Genomic DNA, 18433 nt, shown 5'->3' with positions numbered 1-18433 from the left:
TGAACTGTTTCATCAGGTCACGCTCCCAGGCTCTCCACAGGCCACCCCAACCTGCTGGACCAATGCCATTCCGTTTTACCAGCCTCGTGCACCAGCTGCGGCTCCAAACCCTGTTGGTAATAAGCTCACTTCTGTGGTCACACCGGGCCCCTCCACTTACGACACCCATTTCCTTCCCATGCTACTCACTCTTCAAGCTCCTCCTCGGATCCTCCCTGCACACAGACTCTCCTGCCCTTCTGAGCTTCCGTGACTCCCTCTCCTTGTAGCACCTGAGCAAATTACTTTCCAGGAAACCCTCTGCATCCAAAATCTTACCTTCCCACATTTACCTCCCTCAGTAGCATGAAAACTATGAGCGCGAGCCCGAATGATTCTTAGGACATTCCACAAGCTCTAGCTCCAAATATTTGCATTCGTTTCAGAAGTATTTACTGAGCATTTACTGGGTCACAAATGCTGTGATAAACTCTAGGGATAGAAAGGTGACATCACAAATAAGCCCTCTGAAAAAAACAAGACAAATACAGTATATAAGTGTTAGAAATAGAGATTGGCATCAAACGCAATGGGAAACAGCTCTGAACACACATTTGTTAAATAACACTTACGCCTCGTGTGTATGAGTCACCTGAGGAGGCTATGTTAAAAGGGCAGATCCCCTCCCATCCAGACTTGACGTCTCTTCCTCACCTTGAATCTTGGCTTGCCTCCTTACTTTCACCAATAGATTGTGGCGTGAGTGGTGCCGAGCATGTTACCAAGTCAGGTCCTCGAGAGGACTTGAAGTTTCCATCTCCACCATCTTAGAACATTACTCCAGGATCTGGCTGCCATGAAGAAGCCTAGAATTAAAGACCAGCCATTTAAATGCTGTCTCAGCCAAGCCCACCCCTTAATCGGTTTGTCAGCTGAATGCAAACACATGAGTAAAGCTAAATGAGCAGAACTGCTCAGTCAACCGCAGAATCATGAGAAATACTAAAACACTAAAAAAAAAAAAAAAGTCCAGTGGGTATGGATATAGAACCAGAAATCAGCATTTTTAGCAGGTATTTTGGGTGACTGAGGTGAGTCACCTGTAGATAACTTTGGGAAACACTGCACTTTGTAAAAAAGTATATTAGCTATGTCTTTATCTCTCATACAGTGAGTTAGTAAAAGTATACACCATTTCCTTTGCTTCCTCCACCTCTAGGAAACAGTTCAATAGTCATTTTTTAAAAAAATACATATTTCATTGATTTTTTTACAGAGAGGAAGGGAGAGGGATAGAGAGTTAGGAACATCAATGAGAGAGAAACATCGATCAGCTGCCTCCTGCACACCTGCTGGGGATGTGCCCGAAACCAAGGTGCCCTTCAGTCTGCAGGCCAGTGCTTTATCCACTGAGCCAAACCAGTTAGGGCTCAATAGTGATTTTAAAAACCCTCAGAGGGTAGCCTGGAAGAACCTCTCAGCGATGGGTCAGGGTTGAAGGTATAAATCTGGAGTAACACAAAAGCAAAAGTGGGCTTTCTGAGAGAAAAGAGGGTGGGGTCCTTCCAGTAGTACTGATGTCACAAGCTTCTTCAAAGGGACCTGGGCAAGGACAGGACCTTGGAGAGGAAGGGCCACATGGTGAGTGCAGGGAGATTGGACCCTCGGTGCCAGGGCTCCCAGCTAGCGGACGTACCTGAACCCTAGGGTGGAGGCAGTCAGCTCTGCAATAGATCTTTCAGTGACCAATGTGGACAGAAAGCTACAGGGCCCTTTCCGAATGTTTTGTACCATGTAAAACCCCGGGGGGAGGGAGAGAAGAACGCCCACATATATTACAGACTAATTTGTCACCACTGTGGCAAGTGAATTTAGGATCAAATCAAAGTTTTTTTTAATTAATATTTAAATTTCTGTTTTATCATTTCAAACGGGTAAGTGGAAAGAATAATACAGTGAACTCCCATATACTTCTAATTTAGATTCACCAATTGTTAATATTTTTCCACATTTGGTTTCTTTGAGATATGTTTATTGTTGTTGTTAATAATGATAAGCCATTTCAGGAAAAGTTGTAGACATCATAACCCTTTACCTCCAAATAATTCTATCTTCTAAGAATAAGAAAATAATTTTACATAACCCCAGGGTGATTTTCTAATTCAGGGAATTTAACATTCGTATAAAACTATTATCTAACATGCTGTCCGTATCCTTTTCCAATTATTATAATAATGTCCTTTGTGGAATTTTGGTGTGTCTATGTGATTAAGGATCCAATCCAGAATTACACAATGCATTTATTTATGTGTCCTTCCTCTCCTTTAATCAAGTACTTTCATCAGGCTTTCTTTTTCTATCATGACATTGACTTCTTTTTTTAATCCTCGCCCAAGGAGTGAGGATATTTTTTCCATTGAGTTTTAGAGAGAGTGGAAGGGAGAGAGGAGGGGAGAGAAGGAGGGATGAGGAGAAAGAGAGAGAGAGAGAGATCAACGTGAGAAAGACACATCGATTGGTTGCCTCCCTCATGTGCCCTGACTGGGCCAGGGATCAAACCCGCAACTGAGGTACATGCCCTTGACCAGGAATTGAACACTGAACCTTCTGTCTACAGGCCAACACTGTAACTACTGAGCCAAACTGACCAGGGTGATATTGACATTTTTGAAAAGTATGTCATCAAATTGAATTTGAGTCAGAAAAATATTGTAGCCTATATGTATTGATTATAAATTCATATTCACAATTTGTAACATGTTAGCCAGGAGGTCTAGCTTGGAATCCTGTCTATACCACTCACAAGCTTGGTAATGATAGGCAGCTTTTTCCATCTCTTTTTTTCTAAGTGGATACCCAGTTATTGCAACACCATTTGATGAAAACACAATTCCCCATTGAATTGTTTTTATGTCTTTCTTTAAAATTGATTGACCATATAAGTGTGGTTCTTTTTCTGACTTTCTATTCTGTTCCAGTGATTTATTTGTGTATCCTTATGACAATTTCACATTGTCTTGATTACTATAGCTTTGTAGTAAAGCTTGAAGTCAAGTAATATAAATCCTTCAGCTTTGCTCTTATCTTTCTTTAAAAAAATATTTTTTATTGATTTCAGAGAGGAAGGTAGAGGAAGTGAGAAATAGAAACATCAATGACGAGAAAGAATCATGGATCAGCTGCCTCCTGCACACCCCACAGTAGGGATCAAACCTGCAACCTAGGCATGTGCCCTAACCAGGAATCGAACCGTGACCTCCTGGTTCATAGGTCGATGCTCAACCACTGAGCCACACCAGCCGGGCTTACCTTTCTTTTTTTAAAAAATATATTTTTATTGATTTCAGAGAGGGAGAGAGAAGTCCTAGTTTCCTGAGCATCTATTTGGGGTGACTGTATGATTTTTCTCTTTTATTCTATTAATATGGTGAATTACTTTAAATGGTTTGCAAACACTTAACCATCCTTTTATTCTTGGGTTAAACCCCACTTGGTTATGATGTTGGTCTTTTTTATATATTGTTAGATTCCATTCAGTACTATTTCTTAAGGGTCTTTGCATCCATATTCATGAGAAAGAATGGTTTGTAATTTTTCTTCTTGAATGTCTTTAATAGTTTTTTTCAAGCCCTTTGAAAAATATTTACTGAATAACGATAGCTAAGTACACTGTCGACCTAAGCAAAACTCAGCAAAGTGCCTGCCACAGTGTCCTCAGTAAACGCTGCCTATTTTGGAGTTGTTGTTTCTAGATGCTATGAATGAGACCCACCTCGTCAAGAAACTTGCTTTTGAAGAGGAAGATGGCACTTACCACATGAGACATTTTTAACATCAACATTTTCCTTTTGTTATTGTTTCACACATTAGAAAATCCTCTCCCTGCTGCTGTCCAGGTATGTGCTCTGACTTTTATCTCAGGTAACAGCAGGATCAGTGTGTGAGATTGTTACAGAATTTACCAGGCGACCGAAAAATACACAGGAGTACTTGGAGGTCCAGGATAAACCCATTAATTTTCAGATGTTTCACATGCACTAGTATAGTGACTCAGGGGGTCAGTTCTCCAAATCCTGAGTAAGCCAATATGGAGGAAGCTCTCTCTTTATACCCTTCCGTTTCTTTGTCTTCTATCTGTTTCCTAATTAGCAGGCTTTTGTGGTGGGCTTCCACAGCCCCTCCTGAGTCAGTTAGATGGGGAAGTTAGATGGTGTCGGTGACCTCCCCTCTGGCTAAGCTGTTCCATTCTTTGTTTATGGCCCCTTGTAAATTGGGAGTAATTAGGAAAACAGGTCTTGCTAGACCAGATAGTGGAGAAAGGGGCCCTGACTTAATTATAGGCCATCAAGGATGGACATTAGGTTACTGGCACCGATTCAGATTGCGAGGCCCCCCCGCCCCCAAATGTCTTATTTTCCCCACCCAGATGCTGCTTCAGGGGAGTTGTTATTTACCTTGCAAGTTCATTTTACTGCTTTTGTGTAAATAGTAAAGTTGGAACAGGAAACTGTCAACGAAGACACTATGCCCACAACCCGGGCATGTGCCACGGCTGGGAATCAAACTGGTGACCTTTGGGGCACGGGACGAAGCTCAATCATTTAAGCCACATTGGCCAGGGTTGTACAATTTTATCTATACGATATATTCCTAGAAGTGGGGATAGCTGGACCAGAGAATATATGCTTTTATAATTGTGGTAGATATTAGCCAATTACCCTTCATACAAAATGTATAGTTTTACACACCCACACACAATGTGTGAGGAAGCCTGTGAAAGGGCGAGGGCTAGGCCCTCCACCTTGCCCCAGGGTAAGGGCTACGTCCTCCATCTTACCTTGGCCACGTGCTTGGCAAGGAGCGTCTTCCCGGAAGTCTAAGACTCTGCTAGCCACACCCAGGAACAAGACATCGACTTGCGCCTGGCCAATCGGCAGAGCACAGTCCTTTCTCCTCCCCTTACTCCAACCCCCCCTTTATAACCGGTCTAGGCAGGGTTTGCTCTCTCTTGGCCACTTGGCTAGCCGATGGGTCGGTGAGTCTGGTGGACGGGAGCTCAAGCTAGCTTGAAATACAGATTCTTATGCTTTTGCATCGAATTGCTGGCTCCCTGTTGGTTTCTTGGGGATCCTGAAATCTGGGCACAACAGCCTGCTCTCATAAAATCTTACCAACAGCGTGTGATCAACAGACAGAGCAAGGAAATGAGACAGAAAGTGCTAATACATATAATCAGGAATAGAAGCTGTGGTAAAAATGTTGTTTCAAATCAGTGAGGAGAAGGGGGCCTTTTATAGTTGAAACAAAATCATAATAATTAAAGCTTTTCCAGAAATTTTTTCTGGAAAGAAATAATTTGGCTATGTATCCATATACCAAGATAAACTCAAACTTAATCAAAGATTTAAACATAACAAATGAAAAAATAAAGAGTATTATTCCACCTATTCAAAGTTTAAAAATGGATAAAACAATTACAACAACAAAAGCATGAGTGACAAAAGAATAAATAGAAAAACTGGGCTTTGCCAAAATTAAAAAGTTTTGTGCTGCAAACAAGACTGAAACGACAATCCGCAGAATGGGAGACAATATTTTCAAATCACATACAAGCATACCTTGGAGATATTGCAGGTTCGGGTGCAGATCACTGAAATAAAGTTGAGTATTGAAATAAAGAGATGGTAATCTTTTTGCTGGTGGAGGGTCTTGCCTTCAATTTATATAAAAACACAACGCCTGTGAAGCACAATAAAATGAAGTGAAATAAAAGGTGGTATGCCTGTACCTCATAAGGGACTTGTATTCAGAATGTATAAAAAACGCTTACAACAATAAAAAGACAACCCAAAACTTAAAAATGCACCAGGGATCTAAGTAGACATTTCACCACAGAAGCTACACAAATGGCCAATAAGTATATGAAAAGATTCTCAACATCATTAGCTGTCAGGGAAATGTAACTCAAAACCATAATGAGATTCCCCTTCATACCCACCAGGATGGCCACAATTAAAAAGACAGACAATAACAACTATTGGTGAGTATTCAGAGAAACTGGTTCACTCATGCATTGCTGGCGTCGATGTAAAATAGAGGATGTGCAAAACATACTGGCAGTTCCTCACAAAGTTAAACACAGAGTTACCACATGACTTGGTAATTACACTGCAAGGTATACCCCCAAGAGAGATGAAAACGTATCCACACAAACACTTGTTCACAAATGTTCATAGCAGCGTATTCACAATAGCCAAAAAGTGGAGACAACTCAACTGTCCCTCAACTGATGAATGAAAAAATAAAGTGTGGTGTGTCCTTACAATGAAATACTATTCTGCAGTAAAGATAACATGTGCAAAGAGCCTCAAATAGAGTGTGTTATCAAAGTTTTTTAATTATACCAATCTGAACGTTTCAAAAATTGTATCACACTGTAGTTCTGATTTGCCTTTCTCTCCCTATACATGAAGTTGAATATTGATTTCTATAGTTAGAAGTAATAAAGGAATTATCAATCTCCTATCCACAGCAACTCCTGAAAAATAATCCTAATAGCCAAGAATTTCTTTTGAGTTGAGAGGGCTCTATTCCTATATGCCAAGCATGAGCCTGCCTTAGGATAGTCCGTCTGCCTGGAATGGTCTCCCACCCCAACTTCACATTCAGGTTTTATCATTCTCAACTCACATTAAATGTCACCCCCTCGGTGAGCGTTAGGTGGCTGCCCAGTGTCTCTGATACACCATTCTGTTTTCTATCTCTTCATAGAACTCATGGCTGCATAATATGTTTCTGATTTGTGTTGAGTGATCTGTATGCTCACCATTGTATCCCCAGTATCTGACATGGTGCTAGGCACACAGTAAATGTTTAATAACTATCTGTTGAATAGATAGATGCCCAACTTCTGGAATGAGGAAAAGGGGTTAAGTCACTAAACAGTTTCTAAACAGGATTTTTTGAAACTGGAGTGTGGGAAAGGAATTTGACCTTGCTCCTGGACGAAGAATGCCTACAGGCAGCCCCTAACCCTGAAACTTTGTTCTGAAAACATTTTAACTTCGGGCTGACTTTGAACAGTGGACGTGAGACCCACCCTTGGTTAAGTTCAGGTTAGGTTTGGGGCACTGGGATATTTTCTTTCATCCATAATCACTGGATCAAGGCCTATAAATCAAATAGTTAAGACACAAAACACAAACAAGGTCGTAATTTGTTTCTTCCTGCCCTCTGTTTTTCTTGGCAAGGAAAAACTCAAGCTTTTCCTGACTGGAGATGGGTAATGACACTGGGGGGTGATTCATTAAAAGTGGCCTGAGTAACTGGCCTTTTATTTCTTCTCATTCTTTCCCCTTATTGTCCCAACTCATGTAAGGAAACACATTGAATAAAATCATTCTCCTGCTGATAAAGAACTTTTCCTTGACTCTTTGTTCACTTGCAACTATATGTTCCCAGAATCAAAATCTTGGAGGCCAGGGTGGCTAAGGGTGATGTGATGGGCATTTCTGATAGAGAAGGGAGGCCAAGAACCCTGGCTCATGGAAGCCACTTCTTTTACCCCCTTTTCTTAACAACGCTGTCTTCGTTTGTTAGGAAATGTTTCCCTGGGACCCTGGCGGGAGCTGGGGTGGTCGTGGGTAAGTCTGGGAACCTCCGTTCCCCATCTCTAAAATGGCTGTCACAATACCAGGACTTTCCTCTTAAATGTGGGACCTTAATGTCAACCATCCCTAAGGCCTGGGGAGAGAAAAGGAAGTGGTAACAATAACACATATTCAATTTAATAGGACACATGATGCTAAGAGAAACTGCAGAATATGCTATTCTCATCTTTTACATGATACACTGCTGTTTTACTTGAAATGTTTTTCATAATTTTTTTTAAAGAAACAAATAATAAATTTTTAAAAATATTAAAAAAAAGGGCTGCACAATAATAAAACAAAATACTAACGGCTATCTCAGGGTGAGAGCTTGGAGTTGATTTTCATTTTCGTCTTTATACTTTTATATATCTTTTTAGTTATTTTCACAGATTGTATATTACTTTTGTCTTGAAAAAAATCATAATAAAATTTTACTTTAAGCAGGTTTATGAGCCCCAACCTCCTGTACCTCTGTGTGGAAGTAGAACAATTTGTTTTCCAAGAAGTGGGTGTAGAAGGACACAAGTGGGCTGGGAGAGGTGGGGGAATAGATGTGACCATGAGCTGGGTCAGGGTGAGGCTGTGGAAAAATACCAGTGATGCCACACCCTCAGCATGGCTGTGGCCACGGCCACTATTAAATCGCCCCCATTGCTTTTGTTTCTCCCTCCATGTGAAATCATCCCAGTGCCTCTCACCTGCAGTTGTAAAGCTGGCTTCCTTGCCTTTCTCATTCTTATTGTTTCCCTCTGGGCCTACTGCTAGCGCACTCTACCGTGTCTGTGGATTCCCACCAAGGGGACCAGCTCCTCCCTCAGGGGACCCAGCCAGGAAAGGGAGTGAGAGGATAAATCTGTGGGTCCCCCATGTTCTAAGTTGGTGGTTCTTGTTGACTTCTTTAAAATACGTTTCTATTTTTTATGATATATATTTATTGATTTCAGAGAGGAAGGGAGAGGGAGAGACAGAAACACGAGAATCATCGTTTGGCTGCCTCCTGCAAAGCTCCTACTGGGGATCTAGCCAGCAACCCCGGCATGTGCCCTGACCTGGGATCAAACCATGACCTCCTGGTTCATTGGTCCACTCTCAGCCACTGAGCCACGCCGGCTGGGCGTGGGTGTTCTTGACTTTTGAGACGGGCTCAATAAGTAGCCTGCCTCCTCCCTCCCAGGCTCTGAATCAATTGTGGATCTGGGTGGTCAGGAGATGGATTATCTTCTGGTAAGGGGATAGGTTGGAGAGTGTGGCTGAACTGTATGCACTGTAACCTGACTAAAGACTTTCACACCAGCCCTAACCGGTTTGGCTCAGTGGATAGAGCATCGGCCTGCGGACTCAAGGGTCCCAGGTTCAATTCCAGTCAAGGGCATGTACCTTGGTTGCGGCCACATCCCCAGTGGGGAGTGTGCAGGAGGCAGCTGATCCATGTTTCTCTCTCATCGATGTTTCTAACTCTCTATCCCTCTCCCTTCTGCTCTGTAAAAAATCAATAAAATATATTTTTAAAAATAATAATAATTTTAAAAAAAGACTTTCACGCCAGTCCAGGGCAGCAGTGGACGGGAGCACTCCCCATGTGAAGTGAGAGAATGTACGTTCCCTCCCAGGATCTTGGTCCTAAGAGACCAGAAAGAGGAAAACACCGGGCATCTCATGCCCAGTTTCTCCTAATGCTCTCCCTTCCCTAAGTGCAATGGGTGAAGGACACGAAGGGAGCCTGGAGCCTTCACATGGATGACCTGCTACACTAGGAGGAAATACCTGGAGTGGGGAGAAAGCATTTTCCTCTCCAAAAGTTCTTTTTAAAAAAAAAAAAAAAATATATATATATATATATATATATATATATATATATATATATATATTTTATTGATTTTAGAGAGGAAGGAAGAAAGAACCATAAATGATGAGAGTGAATCACTGATTGGCTGCCTCCTGCACGCCCCCTACTGGAGATCCAGCCCGAACCCAGGTCATGTGCCCCTGACTGGAATCGAACCCAGGACCCTTCAGTCCGCAGCTGATGCTCCACCCACTGAGCCAACCCAGCCAGGGCATCTCCAAAAGCTCTTACTATTCCTTGAATTACAGACCCTTTAAGAATATAGAGCAAGCTATAAACCACCAGCTCAGGAAGTGCACGTACGGTGCTGTAGTTTAGTATGAATGGGTTATAGCTGCCTGCCTTTCCCTTTCTTTCGGTCTCAGTACTCCTACCTCCCTGGGAGGAACTGATCCTTTTTCAATCTGTGTGAAGCAAGTGGGGCTGCCAATCAAATCGCTCCACCTCCTCTCCTTGGAGGGGGCTAGGAGGTGATCCAAACTGTCCAATCAGAGAAGCTCAATTCCCTGGCCCTGTTGTTTCAGAAATGGGCACTGGATTTAAGACAGCCAATCAGAGAACGAGAACTAAGGAAGAGGGTAGGAGGAGAGGGCTTCTTTATTTGAAGAATACTAAACCGGAAGAGGGAAAGCTTGGGGCTCTCTACAGCTGTTTTGTCTGCCAAGTGGAAAGTCTAAAGAATGGAGCCCAACAAAGCAGAAAGCTGCCCTGGGGACACCCTTGAATCCAGTCATAATGAAATCTAGACTTGTTACATGAGCCACTAAAATTGCCTTTTTTTCCCCCCTCACTCTAGTGCGAGGTAGACTTCTGTTCCTTGCAACATATACACACACAGAAGTTGACCTCCAATATGTAATACCCTTTGTAATACTTTAAGCAATAAAACAATTAAAAAAAAAAAAAAAAGAAGTTGGCCTCCACTTTCAGGGGTGCTCAGACAATAAAGCCCAAACCTCCACTGGTGGTCCAGAGGCCCTTCTGTCCGTGGTGCCCATTATAAATTGGAAAATTGGTCAAGTAATCTAAAAGATTCAGATAGAACTGGCCACTGCATTTGGGGCAGTAAGACTTGCTTCTTACCCTAACCGGTATGGCTCAGTGGATAGAGCGTCGGCCTGCGGACTGAAGGATTCCAAGTTTGATTCCGGTCAAGGGCATGTACCTTGGTTGCCCGCACATCCCCAGTACGGGGTGCGCAGGAGGCAGCTGACGGATGTTTCTCTCTCATCAATGTTTCTAACTCTCTATCCCTCTCCCTACCTCTCTTTGTAAAAAATCAATAAAACATATTTTTTTAAAAAAGACTTGCAAAAAAAAAAAGAAAAAAAGGACTTGCTTCTTCATGTTGGCGCTATTTCTGCTTGCCAGCAACTTGGAAACAACACTGAAAGCACAGGCTAGAGGGCACATAACTTGAGAGAAAACAAGAAACATGGGTGTGTTAGAATGCAGGAAATACTAGGAGAAAGTGACTAGTCCTCTTTTTCTTTATTATTATGAATGAGAGTTGGAGGTAGAAAGGAAAGAAAGAGAGTCCCACCCAAATCAAAGAGGATGTGTGGGCAAGTTAATCTGCAAAGGCACCAGGAAGTTGATGCAGGATGGTGTAGAAAAAGCTATGGGATGCCTAGCTGGTGTGCTCAGTGGTTGAGCATTGACCCATGAACCAAGAGGTCACCAGTTCAATTCCCAGTCAAGGCACATGCCCAGGTTGCAGGCTTGATCCCCGGTGGGAGGCAGCCAATTCTCTCTCTCATCAATATTTCTCTCTCTCTCCCTTCCTTTCTCTCTAAAATTAATTTTTTAAAAAAAGAAGAAGAAGAAGCTATCAGATGATAACAGGTAACATTTTAAGCATTTACTCTAGGTTAGACATTACACTGAACACTTTACATGTATTATAATAATACTAGGTGGTGGGTACTATTGTTATTCCCATTTTACAGATGGTAAAACTGAGACTGAGAGGGATTAGGAACTTGGTGAGAGGGTCCTACAGCTCACAGAGCCAGGATTCCATAATCAGGGCAGCCTGATTCCTGTGATTCGTAACCACTGTGTCCTTCTTCTCTGTCTAAAGACTTGGGTTGGAATTTAGCTTCTGTCATTTGCTGGTCGAGTGACCTAGAGCAAATCAGCCTCTCTGAGCTTGTTGCCTCACCTGGAAAATTCAGATACTATACTGAATAACTTTTTTAAAAAAATCTTTTAACTCAAAAATCACCCCTTCCAAAAAAAATTTTTCCAAAGCTTAAAAAAACACCCAACTTGACAAACTAGGATTTGTATTCCTGCTGTGAGTTCTCCCCTTCAAGACCATATAGATTGGTTTTCCCATGGATTTAGGATCAAAGGGTTCCTTCGGGTTATGTGTTCCTTTGAAATGGATTCAAAGACACGGTTTTCAAAGCGAAGGGGGGTCTGGAAGGCCTTCATCCATGGGGAGTGAATCAGCATCCCGAGCACAGGTGACAAGTCCCAACCCATCCCTTCACTGTCTGATAAGCCCAAAGGTCACAGCTCTAAATGACCCCACTTTTCCTTCTTCCTGGCCCTTTTGTGGGTTTTCTGATAAGGTGCCCTAAGCCAGCTGTAACCGTTTTTTCTCTCTGCAAACACAGTCCCCAGGGCATGCACTCCGCCTGTGAGCTCCCCAGCTGCTTCCAGCTCTCCCTCTGCTCACAGCCCTTTAATTGCTGCATTCCAACAAATTAGCCATGTGACAGAAGATTATTTTTAACTTCAATAGAGCAGCTCCTTCTCTTTTAATATATCATGCTTGGCCCACATTCCCTCGGTGAAAAGGGCACCATCGGCTACTTCTGAGAACTTTTAATTACTCTAATTGTTTGCAAAACTCTTAGAAGTTTGGAAAAAAAATGCATTTCTTTCCCCGTTTTCCCATTTGCTATTTAACAGAAGCTGAGGCCAAGTCCATCCTGGGTACTTACCAGCTTTAATGGGTCTCCCCAACCCCCCTCTAGACCTCTCCCACCTGTCCCTCTCCCACCTGTTCTCAACGGGAGGGTGTTCTGAAATACAGATCCACTGGGAGGATGAAGAGAGGGCAAGTTCCAGAGTGACAGAAGCCTCCCATCCCGACCCCACACAGAGCTCAGAAGGTGGCAGAATGGGGGTGGCCCCAGGAAGACAGCGCTAAGCACCTCTTAGGTCTGAGAAGAGCCTCCAAGAAAGTCCTGAGATTGAGCTTGACACTGAGCCGGCCCTTTCATGCTCTAGTAAACTGCACAAAACAGTGAGCATCTCAGTGACACCGTATGAACCAAAGGCCTTTCTCCAACTTTCCTGAATTTCCGAAACTCCAGATATTTCTCTAAGCTCAGGAGGCCAAGTGGGCAGTGTGGCCAGAAATGACTGCAATTTATGCCTCGTATTTATTCTTGATTTACCAGCATAAAAATGGAATGACATAGTGTGCACCTTTTTTCGTGGACTTCTTTTCTATGTTTGAGATTCATCTGTGTTGTTCCAACCTGTATGGTGTTTTTCTGTGGGAGTTGCAGGATTAAGTTGGGGGTAGTAAATTCAGGCCTAACCAGAACAATCTCATTAATGAGAGACTTCCCCAGAGTGAGGGTAAGGCAACTGCCATAGACTGTGGTAATGCCATTTAGACACAGCAAGGTGTTCTTTTTTAAAAAAAATAAATATTTTAAAATTAATTTTGAGAGAGAGAGGGAGAGGGAAACATTGATTTGTTCCACTTACTTATGCATTCATCGGTTGCTTCTTGTTTATGCTTTGAATTTGTAACCTTGGCATTTTGGGACAATGCTCTAACCAACTGAGCCACACAGCAAGGACACGGCAAGGTACTTTTGATTCAAAAGAAGTTGGCAAAATATACCTCAGACCTCACCCTTTGACCCAGTTATTCTGCATTTAAGAGTTTCTCTTGCGGACAGATATGCTCACACCTGTGTGACATGTTTGTACAAGACTATGAACGGCAGGATTATTTTTCATAGCCAAGGATTAGAAACAAACTAATACCCATCAGTAAGGATCTGCTTAAATAAATCATAATGAGTCTAGACAATGGAACACTTTACAGTCATAAAAACACGAGGAGGTTTCTTATGTATTGAAATGAGATGATCTCCAAAGTGAAGAAAGCAACTACCATGTGCCAGGCCCCTCTCGACATACTGAGAATACATTACATGAAATAAAATCGCTTCCCCATGGAGCTCCCATTCTAGGGGGAGGAGTAAGAAAAAGAAAAATATATTTGTATAGTGTGCTATCATTACTGTAGAATAAGATAATAAAGGGGGTAAGATAACAGAAATCTGTTCTTTTAAATATGCATAAAATATCTACCTCGGAGAAGATACACCAGAAACTGGTAGCGCTGGGGAGGGAAACTGGAAGCTGGAGGACATGGAAAGAAGAACAGATGTTACTTCATGCTCTTTGTATCTTGTGAATTTTTAAATTATTGAAATGTGTGACCTAATCCAGAATTAATGGATATAATAACAATTTTTTTTTTTTAGTTGGAAGAAGTATTTGGCAGTGTTTCCAAGCACCTGGGCCCTGGAGTTGTGGGAAACGCCCTACCATTTTTTAATCAGGGCAGGAGGAAAGGGCTAGCTCCCAGCTGTCACTCACCGCAGTCATGAACCGAAGTCATAGCATCCCTCTGGTAAGATAAAAGAGGCACCGAGAGAACAGAAGGAAGTAAAATCAGTCTTGAGTGACATATGTTTCACGGGTATTTAGAAAAGCCTTAGGCAGCTCCTTCCTAAATTTGAATTAATGTCAAGAGAAAATCATTTCAGGAAATGTGAGTTCCTCTCTTCAAACTTTTTAGGGCCATACCGTTCTGGTATGAATCACATGGTGCCAAGTTCATTCACAGGGAACATCTGTGTGTGGGGAGGTGGAGGGAGGGGAGCTTAATAAAGAGGCCATCTGACACTGAACTTGGACACCTCCTGTCTTTTTCCCCAGCTTCCTCTGGGTTGTCCATTTGTTTGGTTGTAGGGGAAGGAAGGTCTATAAAACATTTATGGTTTAATTTTTGGGGTTATTCACAGAACATGTGAGAGTGGCAACATGGCCCTGGCCGTGTTGGAGCATAGTTCCATATACCAAAAGGTGTGAGTTCGATTCCCGGTCAGGACACAAACCTGGGTTTCGGGTTCAATCCCCAGACAGGGCATGCACAGAAGGCAATCAATATCAATGTTTCTCTCTCTCAAATCAATAAGTGAGGATTTAAAAAAAAAAAAAAGTGGAAACATTGAAAAGGAGCCTGACTAAAATCTTTGTGAATGTCTGTATTCCAGAAGCTTCCCAGAGTTGTTGGATGATGGTTCTGTGATTACTAGAAGTTTCCTTGTGGCCACTAGTCAACCAAAATGGGAAAAAAAAGTTTGGCTTTGAAAAACACGTTTATAATTATCGTATACCCCTTTAAAAATCCTACCATTATTTTTATTAACGTTTAATTACCAGTTAATATAGGAATACATTCTTCCTTTTTGAAAGAATTAGTGTTGCTAATAAAGTTTGGGTTCCCTTTAATCATTCCCCACAATGCTAATTTAATTGGGCTGGCGTGTGGCTGACAATAAGTTACTTGATTATAGTGATTCTAATCTGTGGCAAAGTGTGAGAACCACTTGTCTAACTGGTAGAGGGCCCTAATACTTTTGGAAACTCAATAGTAGAAAGGGTGGAAACGTGTATCTTTCGATACAAAAAAAATTATTTTCTTTCTCTAAGTGAAGGGTGAGAGTTGCCTTTTGAGACAGATTGCATTTCAGCAAATAAGTGAATTGTGCAAATAAGAAGCCTAAGAAGCCGATATGGAATCCTAGAAAGGGATTTGGAGACAATGGGACCCTAAACTTATCCTATAAAAGTTGCCATTGTCCTGGGCATGTTCCACTTCTACAGATGATTAAGATGTGGCCTGAGACTAGGGACTGAGGAAGACCTGATTGAAGAAGTCTTGTGCCGAGAGAGAGAGAGAGAGAGAGAGAGAGAGAGAGAGAGGGCTGGAAAGGTCCCCATGGAAGGGGAAGTCAGACATGGAAGACTGTCCTGTCCGACACAGTAGCACCATCTGCATGTGATTATCTAATTTTAAATTTAACTGAATTAAAATGAAATCAAATTAAAAATTCACTTCCTCAGCCATAGCAGCCACATTTCAAGTGTTCAACGGCCACATATGAGTGGCTACCCTGTTGGATGCAAATATAGACCATGTCCATCGTTAAAGAAAGCTCTAGGTACGGGGCAGCGCTGCTCAAGAAATTACCTAGCAGCTATTTTTAAATTTTTTCTTTCCTGAAAAGTAACAACTTGCCTTGTTACCAAGCCTTCGACAACGTTTTAAAAGAATAACAACAGCTCACATTTCCTGGTCACTTAGGTACTGGTCCATCTCTTGGTTTCCTCTGCAGCGGTTCTCAACCTGTGGGTCGCGACCCCTTTGGCGGTCGAACGACCCTTTCACAGGGGTCGCCTAAGACCATCCTGCATATCAGATATTTACATTACGATTCATAACAGTAGCAACATGACAGTTATGAAGTAGCAACGAAAATAATGTTATGGTTGGGTCACAACATGAGGAACTGTATTTAAAAGGCCAGAAGGTTGAGGACCACTGCACGGTAACGTAAGCACACGGGGATCTATTAAAGGGTATGGAGAGCGCATCAGGAAAGCTAAGAAACAGGCTGTAGGTTCAACATCCAGGCGTGAAATGACACGTCTAAAGGGACAGCGTGGGCCTGGTGACCAGAGGCCGCCTCTGCCCCGACACGGAGACCGCAGAACTGCTCAGCCGCCGCCGAACCGCGTGGCCTTTGCCATGATCAGCTCCAGCGAAATGGATGCTTCCCACCTGCTTCTCCCTCCACAGGAAGCCCCGGTGCCCCGGTTCTAAGTCTCGCTCAGCGGCCTCGGAGTCACAACCAGAACCGCAGCTGCAAGGGGGGTGGGGGGGGTGGGGTGGCGAAATGTCGCGTTTCGTTTCCCAGCCCCTGCGGTCCAGGAAGCAGGCTGGGAAGAGGTTGGAGTGGGTTTTGGACAGACCGGACCGGCTAAAGAATCTGCCAGGACTTCCTGCCTGCCAAGTCCCGTAAACACGCCTGCGCTCATGTTTCATTCAGACAAGAATTCAGCAAGGAAGGGCCGGTAAAAACCCCTATTTGACAGATGAGTGGTGGGGCGCACAGGGGGGTGCGCTGCGCTTGGAGAAGTGAGGGGGATCCGCTGCCCACGCTTGGAGAGAAGTGAAGGGAAGCGGGGCAGGGGCAGCGGCCTGGAGAGGCCCTGATGGAGGAGGACAACCCCCGAGAAGGAAGCAGCTCAGCCCAAGGTGACAAGGGACAGCCAGCATGAACTGGAGAGCTCGGGGGTGGTGCTGCCGGGCGCACGCAGGCCAGGTGCCAGGTCCCTGCTCTCCCCGCAAATCCATGCCGCCCCCCGTGGGAAGGACCAGAACTTAACACACGCAGCAAAGATATAAGAACACTTCCCTGGTCCCATTCCCACAACCCCAGCGGCCGTCGGTGGCAGGAACAGAGTGTAAAAGTGAAAAACTCAGCAGGGAAGGCTTCCAGAAGCAGGGCAGTTTTCATGGGTTAGAGGAGAGGCCAGTGTGAGCTTCGGGGTGGCTCTCAGAAGGCGGAGGGTTGCAGATGAAAGGTCGCGCGTGCCCTCGTGCCAAGACGCACAGGTGGAAGGGGGCAGCCGCTGGGGCCGATCAAAGCAACGTCCTTGACTGAGGATGAGAGAGGTGAGTCAGTGTTTGGGAGAAAACAATGCAGAAGCTGGTCGGGAAGGGAACGCATTGCAGGATCCAATCATGTGAAACCCTCCCTACGATGACAGTGATGTGAACATATTGCTAAAGTATGTATTGAAATTCCCTTTGCAGCCGAATGAAAATCTCGAGGCGTGAGACCTAGACACTTGTAACAAACCCGCCAGAGCCAGATTGATTCCCTTGGTTTGCCTGACATGAGGTGGACTCTGGTTTCAGCTCCCCCTCCCTGTGCTGGAGCCCAAGCTTTCGGCGCCTGGGGGCTGGGGGTCCCTGTGCACACCATGCCTTCCTGGAGACATTCTAGAAGGACAGAAAAATAAGCATGTCAGGAAGAAGAATCAATCTCAGGGAAATGGGTCTTGGGTGCTGAGAAATGCAGAACAGCCTGAGGAAGGGGCATCAACAGCCCAGACACTTGCACTTTAAGAAACAATATCAGTAACTAACATGTTAACAAGTCTTCTCATCCGCCAGTAAAATGCTAGGCAACTGGATAATGCACTAAAGCATTTAACCCTCAGGCAGGTACCTATCCCAGAGGCCACCTCGGTTTTACAGGTGAGGAAACTGAGGCTTAGAGATTCCACAGCTAAGAACTGGACTCCAGAGCCCAGGGATGGAACCATCCTGCTATGATGCCATGATTTCTTCTTCCTTATTTGTTTCCCTATTGTTATTATTATTTTTTAAATAAAGCTCCCAGGGGTTAAGTTCTTTTTTAAAAAATATTTTTTTAAAATGTATTTTATTGCCCTAGCTGGTTTGGCTCAGTGGATAGAGCATCAGCCTGCGGACTGAGGGGTCCCAGGTTCGATTCTGATCAAGGGCACATGCCTAGGTTGTGGGCTTGATCCCCAGTGGGGGACATGCGGGAGGCAGCCGATCGATGATTCTCTCTCATCATTGATGTTTCTATCTCTCTTTCCCTCTCCCTTCCTCTCTGGAATCAATAAAGATATATTTTTTTAAAAAAATGTATTTTATTGATTTTTACAGAGAGGAAGGGAGAGGGATAGAGAGTTAGAAACAATGATGAGAGAGAAACATGGATCAGCTGCCTCCTGCCCGCCCCTACTGGGGATCAAGCCCCCAACCAAGGTACACGCCTTGGACCAGAATCAACACAGGACCCATCAGTCT

The 18433-nt window shown here is 43.6% G+C and overlaps 1 protein-coding gene across 1 annotated transcript in view; it reads right to left on the bottom strand.

Annotated features, from left to right (window-relative positions):
* Window positions 1-18433, bottom strand: part of NIP7 (NIP7, nucleolar pre-rRNA processing protein) — a 69643-nt gene that overhangs the window by 11465 nt on the left and 39745 nt on the right. Inside the window, exon 5 of the transcript XR_002829859.1 lies at window positions 694-845. The gene's annotated coding sequence lies outside the window, so the exon portion shown is untranslated. The remainder of the gene's footprint in view (window positions 1-693; window positions 846-18433) is intronic.

This window comes from Myotis lucifugus, unplaced genomic scaffold (genome assembly GCF_000147115.1).
Source record: "Myotis lucifugus unplaced genomic scaffold, Myoluc2.0 scaffold_88, whole genome shotgun sequence".
NCBI classification, from domain to species: Eukaryota; Metazoa; Chordata; class Mammalia; order Chiroptera; family Vespertilionidae; genus Myotis; species Myotis lucifugus.
Note: the sequence above shows the minus strand (reverse complement) of the source record. Positions and strands in the feature narration are given on the sequence as shown.